The sequence below is a fragment of the Artibeus jamaicensis genome, unplaced genomic scaffold, assembly GCF_021234435.1.
Source record: "Artibeus jamaicensis isolate MK-2021 breed Jamaican fruit bat unplaced genomic scaffold, CSHL_Jam_final scaffold_1964, whole genome shotgun sequence".
Lineage (NCBI taxonomy): Eukaryota > Metazoa > Chordata > Mammalia > Chiroptera > Phyllostomidae > Artibeus > Artibeus jamaicensis.
In genome coordinates, this window is record NW_026522030.1 from 65,077,961 (window position 1) to 65,103,956 (window position 25,996).

The 25,996-nt window shown below is 36.2% G+C and overlaps 1 long non-coding RNA gene across 1 annotated transcript in view; it reads right to left on the reverse strand.

Moving 5' to 3' along the window:
* The window catches only part of LOC128626000 (uncharacterized), a 542,678-nt gene that overhangs the window by 275,458 nt on the left and 241,224 nt on the right, over window positions 1–25,996 (reverse strand). Inside the window, exon 2 of the long non-coding RNA XR_008389877.1 lies at window positions 8,173–8,269. This is a non-coding gene — a long non-coding RNA (uncharacterized LOC128626000). The remainder of the gene's footprint in view (window positions 1–8,172; window positions 8,270–25,996) is intronic.

Sequence of the window (25,996 nt, forward strand, 5' to 3'; positions counted from 1 at the left end):
TATGAAGCCCTGTATTACATTTTACAATTTCTCCATTCCTTCTTGTCTGCCTCTATTTTTGGTCAGCTTTTTTCCCTCTACATAACTATTGATTGCAGTTTCAAAATATTATATGTAGCTAGTTAACTATTTGCTGAACTGTTTTTTTTCTCTTTGGACATAGAGATAGGCTGTATAGGCATTGTGAGTTCAGGCAAATGGGATGTGGCTGAAACTGTGGATTACCACTTCTGAGCCTGGCCCATAAAATGTCCAGCACTTTTACCTGTAACATTTCCCCTTCTACCAGCTTAAGTGAAACTAAGAAGGGTGCTCTTTAAAGTCACATTTTAAAAATAGCAGGAAGGAAGATGAGAGGAGCCCAGATCTTTGAACTTCCACTTGGATAAGATCTGACCATGTACCATCCATCTGATTTCTGACTTGAAATGACTAAGAAATGAAATTCTATTGTGTTTACTCTATTATACAGTTTGGGGTTTGTTCATTATTAAAACTAGTATTATCTTAATTAATAGCTGTTATGGTTATATGTCAAAACATTTAACAAGACTGCAGTGGCTGATGAATTTATAAAATAGGTTCTAAAACTTTGTATTTGTGTGTGTGTGAGAAATAGGAATGGGGGAGGCAGGCTTGTGAGACTCTGCTTAGTGGTTGCGATGCCTGTGAAGAATTGCTGACAGAACTTCCACTACCACAGATTGCCTCTATTTAACAGGCAGCTCTCATGCAAAATGTGTTTCCGTTGTTTGAAAGACTTACTTTGAATATATAATACCAATTATAGGGACTGAACATATCAAGATTTTGACAGGTGTCTAGATAGCTATGCAATTAATTTTATTTATGCACTTTCTGCTTTAAATTCTCTTAAGAAGAAAATTGACTAATGCATCTTTAAAAGAGCACTCATATTTACCCCTCCACCCCAAATCACCACCACTCTTCCTCCCACCAAAAAAAATAAAAAATGAGAGAGAAATAAACAAAGGAAGAAAAAATATAGTTAAAGGGAAACAAGCTAATTCAGTAATAAAGTTTAATATGAAATATAAAGTGACAAAATGTTCACACTAGTCATTAATTCAAAGGCTAAGAGACCATGACATGTGCCAGAAAAGGGTGAGAAGCCAGGCACTTATTTTGAATTCTAAGAGCAGGGCATTTATTAACAAAATCTAGATACACATATTTAACTACGCTACAATCGCAATTTTACTGTCACTCTTCAAAACTGAGAAGAAGCAAGCTTTACTCTTACTCCTCCTCTCTAATGGTTCTGGGATACAGCTTGGAGCAACATATAATGACAATACCACGAGCCTCCTTGACACTTACATGGCAATGATACTGTGCACAGAAATGATCAAATACTGAATAATCAACTCAGGCAAGATAAAGTAAGCTAAGTCAGAAAGTAAATCTTCAAAAGTTGACAAGTTCTTACACATATAATAGTAAAATTGTGCTTATGTTCTTAAGAAAGATCTAAAACTTATCATTTTGCTTTCTACATTAGGATAAATTTTTCATTTATTCTCTCATTTAATATGTAAGTCCTGAAACCTCTTACATGCATAATTTTTAACTTATAAAATAAGTGGCTTATTTATTATCTATTTTTTTTTTCAGTAAAATATGGTGGTAAAATTAACTAGAGAATAATGGCATGGCAAAATACTTGGGTGATACTTATTTTCAAAGGGTTGACACTGATGTTTGTTATCCGAAATTCAAATATCCAACATCAAGAATAAGCCTGGCAATGCTTGAAGGTCGGGAGCCTGGGGAATAATGGAGACTTGGGAATATGCCTTCTCCTACCCCTGAGCAGCTTCCCAGAGAAGTGATTAGATTTGGTGGAAGGTCTTCAAATGTATTATTTTTTAAATAATTTTGAAAACATACACACAATCAATGATCTCCACACCACTTTCAAAGTTGACATCAAACACAAATTTTGCATGTATTTGTATAGTTCTAAACCATACAACTTCCAGTTTTATTATATGCTATAAATATATAGTCCTTTAAACCTTGGGTATATAGATATTTGAAGCTTCCATCTTTAAGAGAGATTCAGAAAGTAGGTAGGAGTGAATGAACAGAAGGATGATCAAGTGGTAGACAACTTGTATTTTAAGACCCCAGCATTGCCATGAGCCTGTCACCTGAATGAAACAGGGTGCCCCCACTGTATTTCCTCCCTAAACTATTCATATTTGTTCTCCTGGACCTGTCCTTCTGGGAGCTGCACTTTATTCTTGAATCTCTCCGTGCCAATTATCACTGAGGTTTTTATCTCTAAGATGACATACCTTAGGAAGTAAGGACAAAAGCATACCTTTATTTTGGAAAATGAAAGAGGAGGGATTATGAAAGAAAAAGTGGGGAATGTAGAATTGGCAGACCATGAATGGAGTCTCATTTGGAACCATATTTAGGTACGAGTACATATGGAAGCTAAATATATGAATGCTGTTTCATTGGAAAAATGCGGATTCGTATATTATCTCCACCACTAAAGTATAGTACAGCTGACTGAGAAGCAAGTGCTGAGAAGCAAGTAGGGAGAAGTACAAACTTGTGATAGCATTCAGTTGCAGAAATAGTAAATCAGTTGCAGAAATAGTAAACAGACTAAAGAACACAGCAGCAAGAATTGATGATGGCATGAGCCATGACGTCAGAAAGCCCTGTGCAAATCCCTGCCCCACCTCTGCCATTAACTACCTATGACATTATGAAAACAATTATTTAATCTGCCAACGTCTGCTTCCTCTTTTTCCCACATTCAATTGAAGTAGAATCTCCATGAAACATATTCGGATCTTAGCTCCTTCTTACCTCTCCAGTAAAACTGAGCATTTTTCTTCTATGATCCTTTCTTCTAAGACTTAACTTTTATACTATTACACTTAAAAGATGTTATTAAAAGACAAGCAAACTTAGTGTACTCACCTTCCCTAGCAGACTTATCTTCTCTATCAGTGAGCATTTAGAGGGTTTATCAATAATCTCCGTCCCCCAGTTGCTGAAAACAATGCCTGGCACAAAGGAAATTTTAAGCACATGTTTGCATAGTCAGGGGCTGAAGTGCAGTCATTATACTTACCCCAGTTGCTTTAGGGGATTTAAATGAAATACTGTGTGTAGACCATTAAGTTGAAAGTGCCAAGCAGCATGCTCAGAAATAGAAGCAGCATCACAGGAGTGACAGAGCATAATGAAATACCGCGATTGTAGTTGTCAACCAACCATGAAATATTTTGAGGCACATACGAAGCATACACTCTGCTAGTCAGAAGATGCAAACACTATATTATTAAGGGGCAAAATAAAGAGCCAAGGGATCTAAGACTAGTTGCAGAGTGCCAAAACAGTAGTAAAACCAGTAGTGTGGTAGGGAGCATGCTCTGTAGCAGAATTGCTGCTAACTAATAATTCGAGGCGAGACTATGGAGCTAGGAGAACACTGCATCCTTAAGACACTGAGGCATTCTTTGGTTACTAGGAAATTAATTATAGATTTAAAATCTCTTAAATAAAGATTCAGTGAGACATACTAAACATGAAAAAATAAAATTTAGTTTTGGCTTGGAGGCAAGTGAAGACAGACCAGGTGAAGGATTGAATAAAAGGTAAGAAACAAGGAAGAAAATCTCATAGATTGTATGGATTTGGTTGTCATTTTCCAGGTATCGGAAATTAATGTCTACTTATATCATCTGTAAAAAAATTTAGATAGCTTAATTTATTTTTTAAAAATTTACTTTGAATGCTCTTACTCTGAAGTTCTTCTCAGGATTCATTATCCCTATAGTCTAAGATTTGCCTTCTTCAGCCTGTGAATGCATGAAATATAAACGCTTTAAAAAGAAGAGTTGAAAAAACTAGCAAATTTATGTAATACTCTGGAAGAGGATGAACTAAAAGGAAAACGGGGCCAAAGGAAGATGTTCAGGAGAATAGTGTGAAAAGTAAGATGAGATGCTTCAAAGTCTAGATAAACAATAGCCAGGTAACTACCACAATGTCCTTTATTTTAGGGCCTTGTGCTTCTTTTCAGGCTACGACTGACTTCTCAAATGGCCACCATGTGTAGGGCATTCATGGTTAATATATTTGTGGATGAATGCATTAATAAATTGAGGCATATATTCTGCCATCTATAATGGCTTAATGGCAATGGCTAAAAAAGTTGAACTTGCCCTGGCTGGTGTAGCTCAGTGGATTGAGCGCGAGCCTGCGAACCAGACAATCGCAGTTCGATTCCCAGTCAGGGCACATGCCTGGGTTGCAGGCAGGTTCCCTGCCAGTCAGTTCCCAGCAGGGGATGCACTAGAGGCAACCATACATGGATGTTTCTCTCCCTCTCTCCTTCCCTTCCCCTCTAAAGATAAATAAATAAAATCTTTAAAAAAAAAAGTTGAACTTATTATGTTTCTTGGTGAACATAACATTCACCAAGAAGCGGTCCTGGACTATTTGGCTCTATAAATTAAGCCAGTAAGCCAGATTTCTTCTATGTTATTTTTCTACTACCTTCGGACAGTTGTCCTTGTGTACATGATATAAGATGGCTTACCAGGACATCCCATCCCACATTTTCCAAGTTACTATATGAAGAAAGAGAAGGAGCAGATACATACATCTTTTAAGGCCATGAACTGAAAGTGGCACAAATTATTGTAGCTCCTATTCCATTGGCTAGAACTTAGACACATGGCCAAACCTATATACAAACTGTATACACTTTTTTTTTTAAGGACAGTCATACGCCTAGCTATTGAGCTGGGGAAAAATTCTTGACAGTTGATTTAACTAAAAGAGGATTTACAAACACTCAGTGAAACTGATATAAATCAACATTGGTGAAAAACTGATGAAAATCACATTGGTGAAAAACAACAGGAATTTGCAGATGATACTCCAGACATCTTTAAAGAAAATTTCTGAGTAGTTTTACAAAGCAGCTGAAAAATAGGCCAACTCTACCAATGCCTTACAAAGTCTGACTCAGCAGATGATGGTGAATTAAACTGTTCAGGAGCTTACACAAAACAAATACTGGCTGATTGTTCCCATATGTGCTTATATTTCTAGCTGTCATAGAACAAAATCTCTCAGGGATGGAAAATGGAATTATCCTAGGATCAGGAAGCAGCTGTACCAGTTGCATAACAACCTGGTGCCAAGATTGAGTCTAGGCCTTACCATTACTTAATTTCATAACTATTTTGAGCTAGTAACTTCTATAGATCTCTTTTTATCAATCTGTAGAATGGGGATATTAACTACTGAGAACTATAATGAAGATTTTATCAGCTAATGGATATGAAAGAAACTGGTTATTAGGTTTTCAATAAGCACTAACCAAATAAAAACTCTTGTTACCAACTGGGACAGTGTTTATTTATTTCTTATTTGTTCTACTAACTTCTTATATGTTTATGGAATCAAAATCTTTGCAAAGTTACTCTATTGCCAAATTATTAAAGTGTATTGGTTTCTTAGTTATTTGTCTTAACAGATAATGAAGTTGTTCACTTTAACCTATAATAATAAAGCTCTAGAATTAGATTGTGTAAAACATGAAACTTTAAGGAAAAAAAGTATTAAGCCCCAGTTAGTGGTGTGTACCTGATTTTTCTTGTTCTAAATAATCACTTTTAAAATGCTTAGGACTCAAGTCCTACCTGTCTTACTAAAGCAAGATGCTGAGAACATCTTGTACCCTTTAAGTTCTCTAGGCATGTAAACACTGTGAAGCTTCAGAACTCTTTGGCCTGGTGATACAAATATGAAAAAGCTCATGATGCAGGCACATTACCACATGAATAACAGGAAATAACTAATTCTCTTAGCCTGATAATTAGAAAATAAAATAATTAGTTTTCCTGGTTAGGCACTTAGGTCTAAGTTGGAGCTTCCTGTAACAACTCCCCCCTTTATAAGTCACCCCATATCTTCTGAAACATATTTGTCCTTATTCTGGAAGATTCCAAGGAGTTCTCGATAAATATTTCTGGGAGTCACATATTATCAAACCTACTAGCAGATCTAGATACAGAGTTACCGTATAAAATGAGACCCTTAGCAATTTTTCAAGCAGTAGGTGATTTACATATATTCTTTGTAATCCTTAAATATCTGCAGTGTAGCTGTTATGATCCTCATATGATGAAGAGGTTACTGAGATTAAAATAAGTTAAAGTAATTCATTATCTTAGAGTTAGTTAGGCATGAAGCAAATATGGGATTATTACAGAGAAAAAGCAAAGAGAAATGAGGCCTGAAGTAAAAAATTCTATTCCTAGGAAACAATATTACCTTTTTTAACTCAATTCAAAACTGGATATAAAGTGGAAATTTTGGGTTGCTTGTTTAGTATCCTGTGTCCAAATGTAAAACTCTTGAACTGAGAAGTAATACAGTATAGGAGAGACATGGGCAATTTTGCAGATGTTTTCAAAATGTAAACTAATTCAAAATAGCTTAAATAAAAAATGGCCTAGATTCCCTTTCCCATGGTGCTCTCAGGAGAGCCTTTGGCCATTTATGTTGGGGATTCTAACCTAATATCTTCACTGCATTCATTAATTGTACAGGCTTATACTCCACCATAAAAAAGTTTGTTCCACACATTGGAACTGGAGATGATTGAAGGTCTCTTCTCAGAATTGCACAGTGAAAATTAGCTTTTTTACCCCATTTCACAGCATAGAAAGTTAAAATGTAATCTTCAAGGGCAGATATGGTGTCAGCTCTCACAGAAACATTGCTGATTATTGCCAACATAGAAGCAAGACTCTGCAGCACGAAGGCCACAAGAGAATGCTTCACAGACTCCCAGGGTGGCTCTGTTGAATAACCCAAGTCGAATCTGACTCACACAGAGACAAGAGTGGGTGTCTGCTTTGCCATCACCAGGAGAAATGTGTTAGAAAAATTTTAAGCATGACACTTAGATCAACTATATCTACTGGCATTGCCAAGTCTCTAGAATGAAAGAGCCTATGTACTGCCATTACAAAATAATGTCCCTAAAATATATTAAGGTTTCTAAATGTTTCAATCGGCAAGCCATAATTCTCCCAAACAAATGTCTTCTACATATAAATAAAATACATTCAAATGTAATTTTATATCATGTTGAATATAATCTTTCACATAAACATTTCTTTAATTACAAATCTTCATGGATAGACCTACAACAAAATAATGGATTATATTTTCATAGCTGTTAGTTCATAAGGTCTTTGATATGGCTTCTATTTATTGAATATTGACTACGTGCCAAAATGAATTATAGTTGCCTTCTATATATTGTCTCTTATTTCAGTGTAATTTTTCAGCAACCTTATGGTACAAGTAACAGAAAAGGGAAATGAGACTCAAGTTACTTGAGTTGTATACCAGTTAGCTATCAAGGAAGGACTGGTACTATTTCCATTAAAGTATATCATCAGCCACGACAGGGTATTTGTATAAAGGAAGCCCACTACAGACTTTCATTTTATAGGAAAGGTGAATGGGAAATTACAGCACACATTGCTTCTGTCAGTTTTTCTATAACTTTCAATTCACTTGAGACACCATTATGTATGTAACCAGTCAAGACTTATAGAAAACTTTCTCTTTTCAAGAGCAGTGAAAACATAGTTTCTTCACTTTGCTTTTCCATGTCAGTGAGGCAATTATGACTCTTCTAAATGCCAGTTGAAAACGTGGGGGCCTTGCCCTCAGCCTATGTTAACTCTTTGTCTCCTCACCTATCACAAATGCTCGAAGCAGCACATCAGCAGAAACAGCAAAGCATAGATTAAGATCCCTGCTGTGCCACTTACTGGCTGCATAATCTTGGATAAATTTTAATTCCTCTAAACTTCAGTTTCCACATCCTACTTTGAGGACAATACCTACTTCCTCCATCTGTTGTGTTGATCTGTTGACTACTATAAATAATGTAAATACTACAGTAAGATAGTAACAGTAAAAATTTGAATTCCCTATTGTGCTCCACCCCTCTTAAGGAGCCATAAAATCATCATTGCAAAAGAGTTGTTTTTGAATCTTAAATTTGTGTATTGGATTACAAACCTTCATAATTTTGTATTTACATACACACATGCACACCTCATCACATTAAGAATCATCTCATCTTACCACAACATGAAGTAATTTCAATGCAGATACTCCAACTTCATTTGGGATACTTCATATATAAGCATTCTACATCTTGAAAACATCTCCAAAGGATTCCCTAAATGAAATAAAACAAAAACTCTTGTGAACATGAAAAAAAAAAACACTTTGCTGCTTCCTATAGTGCTCATCTCAGATTGCTTGTGTCACTTTCCAACTAGCTTCATTCACTCTGATTCTGAAAAAAAAATCACGTATGTATTTTCAGGCTGCAGGCTGTTGATTCACTACCCCATCTTATAAGTGATGTGTCATCCCCGATGACACTATTGCTTGCATTTTCAGATATCTGATCTAATCATACATGGTTTTGTACATCAATAGGCATTCTTAGATACGAGAAAACAATAATTAGGGTAGAAAACAACTTCCACATCAAAATGAATATTTTTAGTTAATGATCTAAATATCAGTAATAGCATTTAGATGATGAGAAAAGAAATGAGAGCAATCAGATGGCAGCAAGTGTGTCAGAGAAAAAAATAACTTGAATGTAATAATTTTTCTCTTTTAAGGTGCTTATGGATGTCCTCCTAATAGATTAATGTATAAAAATCATATAATATTGAAACATTTATTTATTGCTTTTATTGTGAAAAACATTTATGTGTGTGTATACATGTATATATACACAACATATTTTTATTCTAGCCTTGACAATTTTGCAAACTGAAACCTCATTCATTTACCAGGTATTATGCTCTGTTAGATTTATTTTTAAATTTATGAGGATAAAATTAAATATATTTTATTTTATAAAATAAATTTACAAAATAAATTTTTATTTATTTTAGAAATAAATAAAAGCCTCTCTGCTGTGCCTCTCTCTCTGTCTCATGTATATCACACATGTACACACACTTTACAAGTAAAATTTATTCTGGTTTCTCTTCGGATCATATAAATCTTTTGCCTTTTTACAAGCAAAATTTATTGCAAGAAATTACACTGTAATCATATAAAATATAATAAAATCATATTTATTCACCAGCTCAGGTATCTCCCTTTAATAGCTATGTTGGTTTCATTAAAACAGAATTCTCTACAAAAAATAATAATTAAATAAAATACTGTTTATGCAAATCACACTAATGAAAATACTGAAAATTTGATTGTGGGAAATGTCTCGAGCTTAAGGATGCATGTCTTACTGATCAATTTTAAATTACTCACTTTAACAACAAATACGATTGCTTCACTTTTCTGGTGGCTTCCTGGATTTCTATTTCTACAAAGATTTTTATTACGATTGTGCTGGATGGCGCAAATGAGTCTTTCTTCCAAAAAAGTAGATATGAAAATGAGTCCATGGGTTCCATCCAATAATATTGACATCTCAAGTCCTCTTCATAAATTTCACTTCAGGTATATTCTTTGAACAAAGAAGGCTACTCTACTTTGCCTCTAACTAGAGGCCAGGAAAGAATTTTGTCAGTTTTTAAGTTTTTTTGGCTCATAGCTCAAAACCCAGCTTCTATATTCTACACTGAGTTTTGGGGTGGGGTCTCTGCACACACTTGTTTTTCCCATGGGCTTCCTATTGGGTGCTGTAATAGGGGGCACAGCAGAGAGGCTGGTCCGTGGGGAGGAAGGATTCTGGGAGCAAGGAGCTTATTCTTTTACATTCATTCGCTGCCAGTGTTGTCTTCACAATCATCCTTTATCCTGTTAGAGGAAATTAGTCTGTCTACAGATTTTTCAAGCCCTTCCAGAACCAGCTCATTCTGCCTCCTCAGAGATGCCAGCACTAGGCTGCTTGAACCTCTTCCTGAGAGTTCTTGACTTTGAGTTCCTAAGGCCTCTCCAGTGCGCTCCAGAAATACCCATACTGGCTGCTTGGCACCACTATAAGAAGTCTGGCCCTCAGATCTAGAGGGTCCTTGTTCAAGCTCCTAGTAACTCTAATTCTTCTTTTTGTTCCCCAAGCACTCGGTGTGGAGCTGCTTCCCGCAGTCACTCTCTCTGCACAACCACAGAGGCCCCTTCTTCCATTCCAGTTCTCCAATACCTGTTTAATCTATCCCTTATATTACATTTTCTATATTAAAACAACAGATGGAGTTTCTGTTTTCCTCACTGGACTCTGTTATACAAAGCTATAATATTTTATTTTTAGGTTTCAGGTGGGAATGATGGAGAAAGGGACAATGAAGAAGAATCTAACATTTGCTGAAATATTTTCAACTTACTTTATTACCTATCTTCAAAATATCCTATGAAATAGGTATGGTTATCACAACTACTTGTACTAGTAAAAAGAATGATACCATTTATTGGGGTTGTACAATGTGTTAACTTCTTTACATTGTATGGTTCCATTTAATATTCATAAGCTATCTGAAAAGCTATCATATTAGATCCATCTTGTAGATGGTGTAAGGAGTTAAGGCTGCATTTCCGACATCCAGTGAGCCATAGAACTATAATGTGAATACAGGCTGGGTGCCAGACCGACGGAGCAGATGCACACATATTCCAATTATGGACAGGTCCAATTCTATAATATCAATAATTACGTTTGTTAATATCACCATAAATCTCTTCAGAAATTTTTTTGAGTATTGAGAAGTTGTCCACTTTATGGTGCCATACAAAAGATTTTCAGAATTTTAGTTTTCCCTGGAAGGGTCAAATCTGATAACTGGCAACAACCAGAAACACAAAATAGTTGCTTTCTTTCATGTTACAAGGTCACTTTATACTGAAGAGATATGCATCAGATACAATACCTATGTAAGTCTCAAAAACTCTACTTGGGCAGTCAAGCTTCCACATTAAAATGGAGTTAAATGAAAAAGTGGTCAGTTCATCAACCAATCATACATGGCCTTTTGCTTCAGACATCATACTTCAGTTTGCAGCAAAAGTTCTTTATGCATAATTCGTATTTCACCACACAGGACACTTAAAAAGTGTTTATTCAGAGCATGTTATAAAAGTAATAATCTACTGTATTTTGTTGTATACAATGTGCACCCCCATTTTGGGTTCAAACTTTAGAAAAAATCTTTCATTTTAAATTTTTAATTCTATTTTGTATTTATGCATATTTAGAGAGGAAACCAATTATCATATTTCAGCATATTATTTTGCATACATATACTGTTATTGCTTTCTAGAGTTACACTTTTAACACATAGGCATAAATAAAAAATTAAAAACATTTATGTAGATATGAAATTAGTACTACCCATGTATAATGCACATCTTTATTTTTCCCTCAAAAATTTAGGCAAAAACATGAACATTATACATTGTAAAATCTGGTACTTCATCAAAGACAACTTTTTTTTAACTATAACTATGGTGACAAAAAACAAAATACAATGACTAATGGTACCAGTTTGGTGTTACCACCTTGAATTGTGTTACAGATTCCAACAATTTTACCTATGCCTTTGTGTCTACAACTATCAATGCAGTGGAAAAGCAAATAGTAACTTGGTTTGAATTAAAAAATGGTTTTTACTTAGCAGACCTTCTAAAAGTAGCTGGGGAACTCCATGGTCCAAGGGCCTAAATTCTGAGAGATGCTTATTCAATAGCGAGCTAAAAATAGTAACTAAAGAGTTAGAGTACTCCTAAGAACTGGAATATAGAAGCCCTCTTTGGAGCCAGGTTCCCTGCCTCCACCTTTCTACTCCTTTCATCTCTCAGTGACATCACTATGGTAAATTACAATGGGTTTGACCTAAGATTACAAAGACGGGAGCTGGAACAAAGGAAATGGCCATGCCCCTGGCTGGGATACTGATGCTCACTGACAATTGCTTGTTAACTTGTTAGCGTAATTGTTTACCCCATACCCAGGATTCGGATGACCCCTACCCCACCAATGGAGGAATTCTGAATTAGCTGAAGGAGTAGACCAAAGAGGGAGAAAGATAAGAGACGAAGAAAGAGATAGAAGACACACTGACCTAGAAGAAGCAAAGAAGGAGGGAACTGTGAAGAGTAGGAGGCAAAAAATCAAGAAATAGCCAGAAAGCTACAATAAGGGGTTCAGTGAATAAGGGAGGAAGGGGTGAGGAAGGGTCAGAGAAAGGGAGAGAGAAACACACACACACACACACACACACACACACACACACACACGACAGAGAATGAAAGTATACTATCTCACTGGACTCCCAAAGATAGGAAAGAGTTTGCTTTGAAATCTTTGCTTTGAAATAGTTTTCAAATAGTCCCAGTTACTAACAAGATTTTCTTTTTTCTCTCATGATAGGTGGGTTTAATGTGAGTGTATGCTCATGCATGTTATATGAAGGGTTTTGCCCTTCCCTTCTGTCATGGCTCAGAAGCCACACTGACTGGGTTTTGGGTTTTTTTTTAAGATTTTATTTATTTATCTTTAGAGGGGAAGGGAAGGAGAGAGGGAGAGAAATATCAGCGTATGGTTGCTTCTGGGGCACCCCCTGCAGGGAACTGGCCCCTGCTGGGAACTAGCCTGCAACCCATGAATGTGCCCTGACTGGGAATCAAACCGCGATCATTTGGTTCGCAGGCCTGTGCTCAATCCACTGAGCTACACCAGCCAGGGCAGGTTTGGGGGGTTTTTTGACACTCAATATTATTCTATATTAGTTTCAAGTGTACAGCATAGTGGTCAAACAATTATATAATTTACAAAGTGATCCGCTGATAATTCAAGTACCCCATCTGACACTATGCATAGCTATTACATTATTATTGACTGTATTCCATAGGCTGTACTCTATATCCCCATGACTATTTTATAACTGTCAATTTGTATTTCTTAATACCTCACCTTTTTCACTGATCCTTAGAATCCCCTTCCTTCCGACAATGCTTAGTTTGTTCTCTGTATCTAAGAGTCTATTGCTGTTTTGATTGTTTGTATCATGTTAAGTAAAATGAGTCAGACAGAGAAAGACAAATGCCCCATGATATCTCTTATATGTGGAATCTAAAGGACAAATTAAACAATCACACGGATTACTGATGGAGGTAGAGAGGGATGCTCTGTGTTGGAAGCAGGTGGATCTTCGCATCTGCATGTGGAGAGGGGCATGGTGCTTGAAATGTATTATCGATGATTTTACTTTGACACTTTTACACTCAAGTCAGTTAAGCCTGGAGAAACTCAACTCAGAGAAAGAGAAATAGGCTTCAATATAGATTTTTCCCTTTAATCATAACGACTTCCTGTGTTTCAGATGAAGAAAGCATTCATTCTCTCTAAGCTGAACTTTGAACAGCTCCTACCATACATTATGCATGTCTAGATTATTAAATACAGTAAAGATTAATTTTACAATAAAAATAACTAATTTATAAATAATGTAAATACATTATTATGTTGAAATGTAAAGAAAGACACAGTGCTCTTATATTCATTGTTAGTGAACAACTAAAGCAACAGATCAAAAAATGAAATGAGTATGTCACTATCAGTGTGATATTAGCATTCACATTGAATGAGACATATAGGTGAAAAAGTGGTGAAGATAATTAATTAGGTCCCACACAAGTCAGTAACAAGAAAATGGGAGTCCTGGGCTGCTATTCTCCTTTAAGGAAACAAACGGACTTGGCACCCACTGCTGGGGACAACTCAGGCTACCTGAGGCTGTTTGTAACATTGGGTAGAGAGGGGAGAAGGCATCCTGGGAGCAAAAGAGGGCTGCTAGTGCCAGCTACTATGACAGCAAATAGGAAGCTAAGCTGTCTCTGTGCACTTGCTGATTCTGGCGAGTTTTTCACATTGTGCTTTCAAACCGGACCCTGATTTTTATCAAAGTGACAGGCTTTTGTCTTAACAATAGCACTGTTTCTTTCCCTGTAAAATAAAGTGGTGGAACCACAATGAAATTTCCCAAACTATTCTGCATAACGTTTGTGCATCAGAAGATGTTAAAGAAAGTCATGCAGTGCTACATGTTCTGTGTTTTTTTCTTTTTCTTTTGGTTTTGTTTTTGGTTTGCCCCATAGTTCCCTTAAACAAACATTATGAGGATTCAGCAATAATTTTTAAGTGTTCAACTAAATTGTTTGACCACAGAATCTCCTCTCATTTTTTAGCACATTGCCATCTCTTGGAATGGTAGCATTATCAGTTTGGAGTACAGTGTGGAGAATGTTCAAGTTGGTGCTCCCTAAAATTTCTTAGACTCCAGAATGTTGTGATTTTAGCAGTGGAACTGTTCAAAACAATAGGACAGAGTGGCAGAACAGGGAGTGGTTTGCTAAAATAGCCTCTAAATCTCAGGTATTTGGAGAAAGCGTATCAGGAGCCAGATGGTGAAGAGCCAGGGAGAATGTACAAGGGCTCAGATTCTGGATGGTAGTGAACATCACATTAAAATACTGTGTGCAAAGCACTCCCTGGGAGGTACTATTTACTTACCACAACTTCATTTTTAGGTCAATGAGCACAAGGGGAAATGTTCTTTTGGAAGAATCAGGAAAGAAAAGGAGGATCACCAGAATTAGCTGCCTGCTCCACATACAGTGCAATGCCAAATGCAACATACAAATTTACACAAGTAAAATTTGGCAAAATTAGAGAGCATTACCTTTGAAGAGAACCAGAATGCAAATGCCATGCCTGAAATAAAATTAATGTTTTACTTTATGGACATGTTTCTCATTTTAGCACTGCATTCCCTAGATTCTCCTGTACTTTATGTTTCTTGTTTGACTATTGTCTGCTTTACAGGTGAGGCTTCACTCTTCCAGCTAGTAATAATAAAGTACATACATTGAGGTCTCCCAATATTGCCAATCAGTAGAATAAAAACTCTTACAATATACAAGTACAGTGGCTTATGCTTTCATGGTATAAAAATGTGTTTTGTCTTGTTTTGTTTGTTTACACCACTTTATATGAAAAAACACAGAATCATCATAAAAAAGGTGGATCTGAAAAAATAAAATTTACCTCAATTTTAACTTTTAGAGGAAATTCAATCATAGATTACTTTGCCCTAGAATTTCCATTTACTGCTACAAACTAAATCTCACAAATTTGAATAGAAACGAAGATGATAATCATTTCTAAAGCACTTTTAATGTTCCAGGCAGTGCACTAAGTTCTTTACTTATAGCACTTTAGAGCCCATAATAAGCCTATAAGGTTGGTGCTATTGTCATACTCATTTTACCAATGGGAAAACTCAAACCATGAGTAATTACACCAATTTTTGCAAAGTCACACTACTTTTAAGTGGTAGATCCTGTGACCAAATTACATTTGTCTTGATTCTAAAGTTTAAATGCTTAATGATGCCACTTCATTGCTAATTGTTTTTGGTACAGTGCAACTCCAATAACAGGAAAGGAAAAGGAAAAAGGAAAGAAAAAATAGGCCCATGACAAGAGAATCTGTCTCAAATTTGGGTTAGGTTCTGGGAGGTACAAATGTGTCTAAGGATTGTGGTGGGATGAATCTCAGCAGGTATAATGCAGCTGAGGAAAATCTAAAGATAGTGCTTAATGGTGACCCTGCAATAAAGAACTAGACTGTAATTATGAAGAAGATACAGGCAAGAAGACAAGGAATGAGTGCAGACCTGGGAGCAAAGGAGATGCAATGACAGCAGCCTAGGTTTGACATGCAGCTGGGGGAGCCGAGACAGATATCCTGAGGTACTGAAGTGAAAGCTGCAGACACTTTTTATAGAATGCCTAAAGCCTCTCCTGTGTGAGGAAAATGTTTTTAAAAATATCAAGTTGGATCTGACAGGATCTACAGTGCTCCCGGAGCTGGCATCTCCCTCACCACACAGAACAATGAGGCCCATAGGCTTTAATGATAGTGCCTGTGCTTTAATCCTCAGGAAGGTTGAACTGCTGCTGTGAGATTCACTGAAAAAGATGAGAGAGGAAATGAGAAGGGAGGTGAAGACAGGGGAGAGGGCAGAAGAGACTGGAAGAGATGGGTTGGCCAGGGCAACTAAATCCAAGCGAGGGAAAACTCAAACAAAGAGGATGCCTAGACCTCAGCTCACAATAACCAATAATGAGAGGTTACGATCAGAACAAGCAAAGGGAAAGAGCAGGGACTGGTACATGGGACAAGGTTCAGTGCAATCGTTTGGAGAATCCTGTGGTGTAGCTTGATGTTTTCCACCATCTGAGCCCATGCTTTTGTAGCTGCCCATTACCCTACTCATGTGTTCATGAGCTCCAGTCCCCTGCCGTGTCTCATCCAGTCATTAAAGTTTGCTGAGCTGGTTTGTTACATAGGGTTGGAGATGACTGGAATGCAAATTAGAAACAAACCTGTGAGTCTGGGACACAGGGACGATACTGAAAGAGAAAAAAAGAAATAGTCCTAACATTAGAAGATAGGAAGAACAGAAAAGCACCTGCTGCTAAACTGCCATATGTTATTGTCATTTGAGGCCAATAAAATAGATGAAAGAACTGGGAAAGAAATGGGCTGAGGTAGAAAAGATATAGATCAGAGGTGAGGTCCAGACACCACCAGAATAACTCCAATGCTGTGGATAGACAGAAATAGAAGAGGAGGATTATCACAGTAGACAAAGTGGACAAAACAAAAGAGAAGAGACATCTCAGCACGAGAACCAAGGGCACAAAATGCCTCAACAGAAACGGAATTACATTCTCTCCAAGACTTCAATTTCCTCATAGTGCATACTCGCATTCTCTCCCCACTTCTCTTCTTCTTCTCTCTCTCTCTCACACACACTGAACAATAAATCTCAAAATTCAGCATTTTGTATTTACCTTGCCATTTTATGCATATACATGTGGACTATGTATAGAATATACATATATATGAGAACAGTCTACTAGTTCACTTCAATCAAGTTTACATAGCAACAGATTTCCGTGACTATTTATTTACAAATGGCTAACATTTCATGGCAATTTTCAAAGCCTAGAAGAGAGTATACATGTCATCTAGATGCAGTGAAACATGAGAGACATGTTGGATGTTAGAGCTCAGACTTTTAATACATACCGAACTCTAAAAGCAGCAATTATGTGAGGGTAATAATCATGGGGGTAAATATAGCATACATCTCAGATAAGAAAATAAGTGCTTCTTCTACAATATTTTCAAGGCTACATTTTGTGTTGCAACAAATGAATAGTAAATCTTTAATGCTGGTATTAAGATATTCAGCATAAGTGAATTAGATCTTTCAACATACTCAACATAACAGAAATGTTCTCCTTAGAGCTAAATAGTACACAGAAGCACTGGCCGGTTATCTCAGTGTACAGAGCATCACTCAAGTACACCAAGGTCTCGGGTTTGATTTCCAGTCACGTCTCCCTCTCCCCACCCCCTTTTCTTTTCTCCCTCTCTTCTTCTCTCTCTAAAATCAATAAGTTAAAAAATATTTGAAGTGCATAGAAATTCTACTTCAGTAAATCTATCTTTGATATGTGCAGAATTTTGACTAAAATCATATTTACTTTTAATTATAACAGATATCAAAAAATTAAAACAACCTAACCGTTCATCAATAGAGGACTGGTTAAAATGTATTATAGCACATTCATTCCTTAGAATGCTTTATTATTATATGTGTCTGTCTGTGTGTGTGAGGGATGTATAAAAAAAGTGTATAAGTATGCTAAAAAGTTAACTGTGGTCATTTGTGGGTGTAGAAAAAACATGTGTAATTGTCATTTAAAATATTTTTATATTATCTTCTGTAAAACCAAGATACTTCCATTGGGGAATGACTGGGCCTTCACTTCTAGTTCATAGCCATAGACCCACCATTCACCTCTGGTTATAACCTTCTTGAGGAAACCTGGCTCATTGGTAGTGGTTAGAATCAAGTCATTAGCAACTAACTGCAGCATGATGATGTTCCTTCTGCTCCAATAGGAGACGATGTACAACAAATTTTGCCACAATATATTTCATGCCAAGATCCTGAGTCAAAAATCTTGGACACAGTAGTTTTTGGAACCCCCAGATCAGCTTCTAGTTTTCCCACTGTCAGTTGCCAAACTTTGTTGTTTGCAGCCCGTTCACATTTAACATTCTCAGGTTCTCTGCTTGTGGCAGGCCTTCCAGAATGTGGATCACTTTCAACAGATTCTCCACCATCTTAAAGTGTTTGTGCCACATTTTTATTTGCATTGAATTCATTGCATCATCCCTGAAAGCCTTCTGAATCATCCAAAGTTTCTTTTTTAATTTTTTTTACCTTTTTCAAATTGATGTTCAAATATAGTTGTCTCCATTTTCCTACCACCATTTTCTCCCACCCTACCCATAACTACCTCCCACCCTCAATCCCACCATCCCTTGGTTCTGTCTGTCCATGGGTCACTCATACATAATCATTTATGTCCCTTTCCCATCTTTCCAATGTTATTTCCCTCTCCCTTCCTCTGTAGTTATTGTCAGTTTGTTGTCAATTTCAATGTTTCTGGCTAGATTTTGCTTGCCACTTTGTTTTGTTAATGAGGTTCCACTTACAGGTGAGATCATATGGTATTTGTCTTTCAACACCTGGCTTATTTCACTCAGCATAATACTTTCCAGTTCCATCCATGTTGTCACAATGGGTAGGAGCTCCTTCTTTCTTTCCGCTGCATAGTATTTCATCATGTAAATGTACTATAGTTTATCGATCCAATCTTACCAATAGGCAGATAGGCTGCTTCCAGCACTTGGCTATTGTAAATTGTGCTGCTATGAACATGGGATGCATAGGTTCTTTTGAGTTAGTGTTTCAGGATTTTTAGGGTATACTCCCAAAAGTGGAATTGCTGGATCAAAAAGCAATTCCATTTTTTGTTTCTTGAGGAAATTGCATACTGTTTTCCACTGAGGCTGCACCAGTTTGCTTTTCCACAAACAGTGCACTAGGGCTCCCTTTTCTCCACAACCCCACCAGCACTTATTGTTTGTTGAGTTGTTCATCATGGCCATTCTGACCAGTGTGAAGTGGTATTGCATTGTGATTTTAATTTGCATCTCTATGATGGCTAGTGATGCTGAGCATCCTTTCATATGTCATCTCATATGACCCTCTGTATGCCCTCCTTGGAGAATTGTCTATTCAGGTACTTTGCCCATTTTTTAATTGGATTGTTTGTCTTCCTGGTGTGGAGTCCTGTGAGTTCTTTATATATTTTGGATACCAAACCCTTGTACGAGATATCACTGGCAAATATATTTTCCCATACAGCTGGTTCCCTTTCATTTTACTAATGTTTTCTTTAGTCATGCAGAAGCTTTTTGTTTTGATGAAGTCCCATTTGTTTATTCTTTTCTTTATGTCTCTTGCTCTAGAGGACATATTGATGAAAATATAGCTGCATGAAATATTTGAGATGTTTCTGCCTATGTTCTCCTCTAGGATTTTAATGGTTCATGACTTATATTTAAATCTTTTATCCATCATGAGCTTATTTTTTAGTATGGTGTAAATTGGTGGTCGATTTTTCTTTTTTTTTTTTTTTTTTTTTGCATGTAGCTGTCCAAATCTCCTAATGCCATTTGTTGAAGACACTATTTTGATTCCATTTAATGATGCTGCTTCCTTTGTCAAACATTAATTGACCACAGAGTCTTGGATTTATTTATGGGCTCTCTATTCTGTTCCATTGATCTATGTGTCTCTTCTTATGCCAGTACCAGACTGTTTTGATTACCATGGCTTTGTAATATAGTTTGATGTCAGGTATGGTGATCCCACCTATATTGTTCTTCTTTCTCAGAATTGCTGCAGCTATTCAGGATCATTTATGGTTCCACATAAATTTTTGAAGTGTTTGTTCTATATCTGCAAAATATGCCATCAGTATTTTAATAGGGATTGCATTAAATCTATAAATTGCTTTGGGTAGTATAGACATTTTGATTGTTAATTCTTCCAATCCATAAATATGGTATATGCTTCCATTCACTTGCATCTCCCTCAGTTTTTTTCTTCAGTGTTGAATAACTTTCTGAGTACAGGTCTTTTACCTTCTTGGTTAGGTTTATTCTGAGGTTTTTTTGTTGTTGTTGCCATATCAACATGGATTTTTTTCTTGATTTCTGTTTCTGATATGTCATTGCTGCTGTACAAAAATGCTTTCTATTTCTGAATATTGACTTTGTATCCCACCGTTTAGGCATACTCACTTATTAGATCAAATTGTTTTTTGGCAGTCTGTAGGGTTTCCTATGTACACTATCATGGCATTTGTAGACAATGACAGTTTTGTTTCCTCCTTTCTAATTGGATGCTTATTTTATTCTTCATGTCTGATTGTTGCGGCTAGGACTTCCAATATTATGTTGAATAGAAGTGGTGAAAGTGGGCATCCTTATCTTGTTCCTCTTTATAGTGGGAAAGCTTTTAGTTTTTGCCCATTGAGATTGGTGTTGGCTATAGGTCTCTCATACATAGCCTTTATTATGTTGATGAATGTAGCCTCTATCTATTCCCACTTTTCTGGGTGTTTTTATTATAAATGGGTGCTTTACCTTATCAAATGCTTTCTTGGCATCTATTGCTATGATCGTGTGATTTTGGTCTTTGTTTTTGTTCATGTGATGTATTGATGTTTATTAATTTGCAAATATTGTACCATCCTTGCATCCCTGGGATGAATCCAACTTGATCACGGTGTATGATCTTTTTAATGTATTGCTGGATGCAGTTTGCCAATATTTTGTGGAGGATTTTAGCTTCTATGTTTATCAGCAATACTGGCCTATAGGCTTCTTTCTTTGTTGTGTCTTTATCTGGTTTTGGGATTAGGATGGTGATGACTTCATAGAAAGAGCTTGGGAGTCTTCCCTCTTCTTGGACTTTTTGCAAAATTCTGTGAAGGATGGGGGTTAGCTCTCCCTTAAGATGTTTTGTAAAATTCTCCTGTGAAACCATCTAGTCCAGGGTTTTTGTGTGCTGGAAATTTTTTATTACTGCTTTGATTTCAACAGTTGTTATTGGTCTGTTCAGGTTTTCTGCTTCTTCTTCATTAAGTTTTAGAAGATTATATTTCTCTAGGAATCTGTCCATTTCATCTAGGGTTTCATATTTCTTGGCATATAGTTCGTTGTAGTAATTTCTTACAATCTTCTGTATTTCTGTGGTGTCAGTTGTAATTTCTCCTCTTTTGCTTCCAGTTGTGTTTGTTTGATTCCTCTGTTTTTTTTTCTTGATGAGTCTGCTTAAAGGCTTATTGATTTTATTTATCTTTTCAAAGAACCAGCTCCTGGATTTATTGACCCTTAGAACTGTTTCTTTAGTCTCTATGTTGCTTAATTCTGCTCTGATCTTGGTTATTTCCTGCATTCTACTGGCTCTGGGCTCTCTTTGTTGTTGTTGTTCGAGTTCTTGTAGGTGTAGAGTTAGGTCATTTATTTGAAATGATTCTATCTTTTTTAGGTAGGCCTGTATCACTATGAACTTCCCTCTCAGGACTGCCTTCACTGTGTCCCATAAGTTTTGGACTATTGTGAGTTCAGTTTAATTTTTTCCAGAAACTTTTTGATTTCCTCCTTGATCTCATTTATTAACCCATTCATTGTTTAATAGCACACTATTCAATCTCAATGAGTTTTAGTGTTTTTGAGTTTTTTCCTTGAGGTTGGTTTCTAGTTTCAGTCCCTTGAAAAGTCCCAAGGGACTGAAAAGGTCTGAAAAGATGCTTTCTATGATTTCAATTTTCTTAAATTTGTTGAGGCTTGTTCTGTGTCCTGTCCTGTGGTCTATCTTAAAAAATGTTCCATGTGCATTTGAAAAGAATGTGTATGTTGCTTCTTTGGGATGAAAGTTTATATATATAATCAGTTAAGTCCTTTTTCGTCTAGGGCATTGTTCAATGCCACAATAACCTTGTTGATATTTTGTTTGGAAGATCTATCTCTTTTTGACAGTGGAGTGTTAAAATCCACTAGTTTAAGTGTTGCTGTCTATATCTTTCTTGAAGTCCTTCAAAGTTTACCTAATATATTTATGTATTTTGATGCTCTCAAGTTGGGTGCATATATGTTTATAACGTTTATGTCTTCTTGATGGATCCTTCCCTCAAGTATCACGAGGTATCCTTCTGGGTCTCTTTTTATGAACTTTGTTTTGAAGTCTATTTTGTCAGATATAAGTATTGCTACAGCCCAGATCTGTCACCCTGCAACTTCTGGCTTTTCCCAAAACTAAAATCTCCTTTGAAAAGGGAGAGATTTCAGACCATTGAGGAGATTCAGGGAAATACAATAGGGCAGCTGAAGGTGATTCCAGCAAAGGATTTTGCAGAGTTTTGAACAGTGGACTAGATACCAGGAGAACTGTGTGAGGTCCCAAGGTGCCTACTTTGAAGGGGGCTGAGGCGTCATTGTCCTATGTATGTTTCTTATGTGTTTCTTCTTCAATAAATGTCATTATTTTTCATATTACATGTCTGGACAGACCTTGTATGTATATATATTATGATTGTTGTTCACTACACTGTGAAATGCAGCAGACTCATGCTAAACATTTATTTACTCACTAATTCAATAAACACTAAGGTGCCAAGCACTGAGCAGTAAAAAAATATATTTTTATATTATCTTTTTTTTTTTGCTTTGGCCATATGTTAGTTACACTTAGAGTTGGAAGATATTACTTCAAAATTATGTAGGTAGATATAACTTATACATAGGTTATAAAAAATTATTTCTAAGTTCAGTATTCCAAAAATGTATGTAAAATAATAATGGATGGATTTTATTAATATTTCTAGAATATGTTATTATAATGGACTTACTAACCCCCTCATTCATTCATTTATTCAGTCACACAGCACACCTTTATGTAATAGTCACTGCATGTCATATTATTAATCTCCAAGTACACAGAGATGGAAGCCGCATGATTGTCTTTAAGGAAAATCATAAAATCAGAAAATGAGGGACAAAGATAATGCATATTTGATATTTTGGTGAGGAAGGGTATTAATGTTGCTAATAGTCCAATAGTGTGAACCCAACTGACATTGTTAGGTATAACTGAAGTAGGTACAATTCTCTAGATGGCAATACAATCTAACATCACATTATCCCCAGCAGGAGTCCAGTCTGTGGCAAGAATGGAACTAAGCCCTACAGGGCTTGTGGGTTCATCTTTCCCTTCCTCATTTGCTCTTCCTGGCAGACAGCTCCTTGAGATGAAGATCCCAGCACCCAAGTAAGGATCTTTAGGCAAACCCCAGCACTGGCATAGGATTTCTATATTTGGGGTTTATCTGATTCAGGGTTTCATAGCTAGGGACATCCATCAGAAGTAAGAGATAGCCCATGATTGTACTTTTCATGTTTATTAAAATCAAGTAAGCGAATCACAGGAATCAGCCATATCCTTTCGGGGGGCTTAGGAAAACATAGGGTATGTATTTCAACCACTATTTATAATCTGAGAATCTTCTCTAAGCCCAGTGGGGCTATTTGTCATCTTGGTATAAATATAGACTAGGAAAAAAGTGAGCCTCTGTAATGAAAAGTCTGAAAGTTGGAGCTGTAAACAACTGTGTGGAGCAGTCTGTGCTGTTTACAGACTCTAACCGTCTTCAAGGTGAAGAGATCAATGACAGCACGAAAATCAGCCACTGAACCTCAAGACATGCCTTTGCTCTGCTTTTCTATTGACTGTCTCATTCTTGATCAAGTTCTCTCCCCAGGAAGTGCTAACAGAGCAACAGGTACAGAAGTTTGTTTTGTTCTCTAAACCAGCAGGATCAAAGGGTACTCTGTAGAACAATTCATACTATTTCTGACTTCCTGAGAGGGATGCTATCCCTCTACCGTAAGTTTGATAGCACTTTGGAGTCTCTTTCCCAAGCTCTTCAAAATATTTTAACAAGCTTTTAAGGAAAAACTACTTATTATTAAGAAAAAAACAAAAAAGAAGGAAGGAAAGAAGGAAGGAAAAGAAGAGAAAAAAGAAAAGGAAAATAAAAGAAAAAAAAGAAGAGAAGAGAAAATTCATCTTATTTGTTGCAGGAATTAAAGAGTGCACCACTAAACACAATACTAGGTACAAGGGGCAGGAAGAAGTGCTATTTGTGTAATAATTATTTTCTAAAATGGCATTTCTTAAAAATATTAGCCAATGTTTACCAGGCACATAAGTCAGGTACTTATACACTTTACCTCTATTAAAACATTCAATCCTCATGAGAATCTCAAGAAGTTGATGGTATTAGCAGTCACATTTTTCTAAAAAGGAAACTGAGGTGTAGAAAATTTAAGGCTAAGAAATTTATCAAAAGTTATATGGGCCTTCACTCTCCTATATTCTGATCAAGAATTTGTCATTTCTGAACCAAACTTACTTTAAATCTTTTTGCCTTTACCTTTTAAATGGTCTTCAATTATAAATACCAAGATAAATAAATATTTAACTTTTTTTAAGCTCAAATAACCATTCAGGCCATTTCCTTCCAGTTTTTCATATGTACTTAAAACACAGTTAAAATTATTGTGTATACACAAATTTTCAAACATTTTACTATACAAAGCTTCAAGCATAAAGATAAATTAAAGAATTTTTACAGTAAGCATCTATATGCAAATAACTAGATTTTACTATTAACATTTTACTACATTTTGTTTATCATATATTGATTCAGCCATTAAATACAATTTGCACCCTATTTTTTTCTTTATATGTCATTATAACAATTTCTGTAGGTGTATCAATTCATTTTAAGTGCCAGACCTTCTAAACACTTTTTAATGTGGCTCATTCTCCTTATCTTATCTTACTGTAAGTCTTTAACGCTAAACATGTTGTTTTTACTTCCCTTAAAGAAATTTATCAACCCACTCATCAGCCAGGCTCAGGCCTAACCCTGAGACTGCACTCACTGGAACTCCTCAATATTCTAAACACATGAAGATGGCTCAGAAATGCCTGCAGCTTGATAATGGCAATCATTTGAATGACAGAAACAAAGCCAGACTATAATGGATTATTATTGTTATGATGTCATGATCTTTCCAATGATGAGTCAGGATTATACCAAACACTACCTAAGGATTGACATGACATATCCTGATTATCCCATATGCTATAAATATAAAATGCTTATTATTTACTATATTATTCTTAAGTGATGTTTCAGATCATTACAACTCTTAAGCCTATATGGGTAAAGGCCAGTATTCTCACCCCTTACCTGAAGTTTGGGGAATATCAAAGGAATCTGAAAATAGAAAGGAATGTGAGTGCTATTAATCCAAAATTCTAATCCACACAGAAATCTTTTCTAGAGCATATGTATGTCATTGATGATTAAATGTGATCCAAAACACACTTGAAGTTTTCCCAGAAACAGTCACATTATTATCATCAGTTGGCTAATAAATTTATTCAACAGCTACTCTGTACAGATAATATTTGAGGAGCTACATAAAGAAAAATAAATAAATTCTTAGTAGGAGCTTATGCAGGGAAGAAAAACTAGTGAGAAATAACATCTAGCTCAGAAATCATTTTGAAGTGCACTGTGTTGGTGTTGGAGAACAGAAAGGGGTACCTAGCCCAGCCCCCAGGACCTGTGAATGGCAGAGGAAAAATGCCAAAGGAAACTTCCTCCAGTGGGATGTGAGCCCAACCTTACAGTCCGAGTAGAAGCTGACGAAGGAAAAGGTATTAGGGAGAGCTTCCCAGAATGAGAAATTTAACAAAAATATTGAGGCAAGAATCATCACGATACACATGGAAACCCCAAAGCAGTTCTGTTTTTCTCATCTAGTTTGAAATAAGAAGGATGTTAGTGATAAAATGCAGGGCAAGATAATTTAGAAACTGGTATACTGTTATATACTGTTATGGAGCTTAAACTT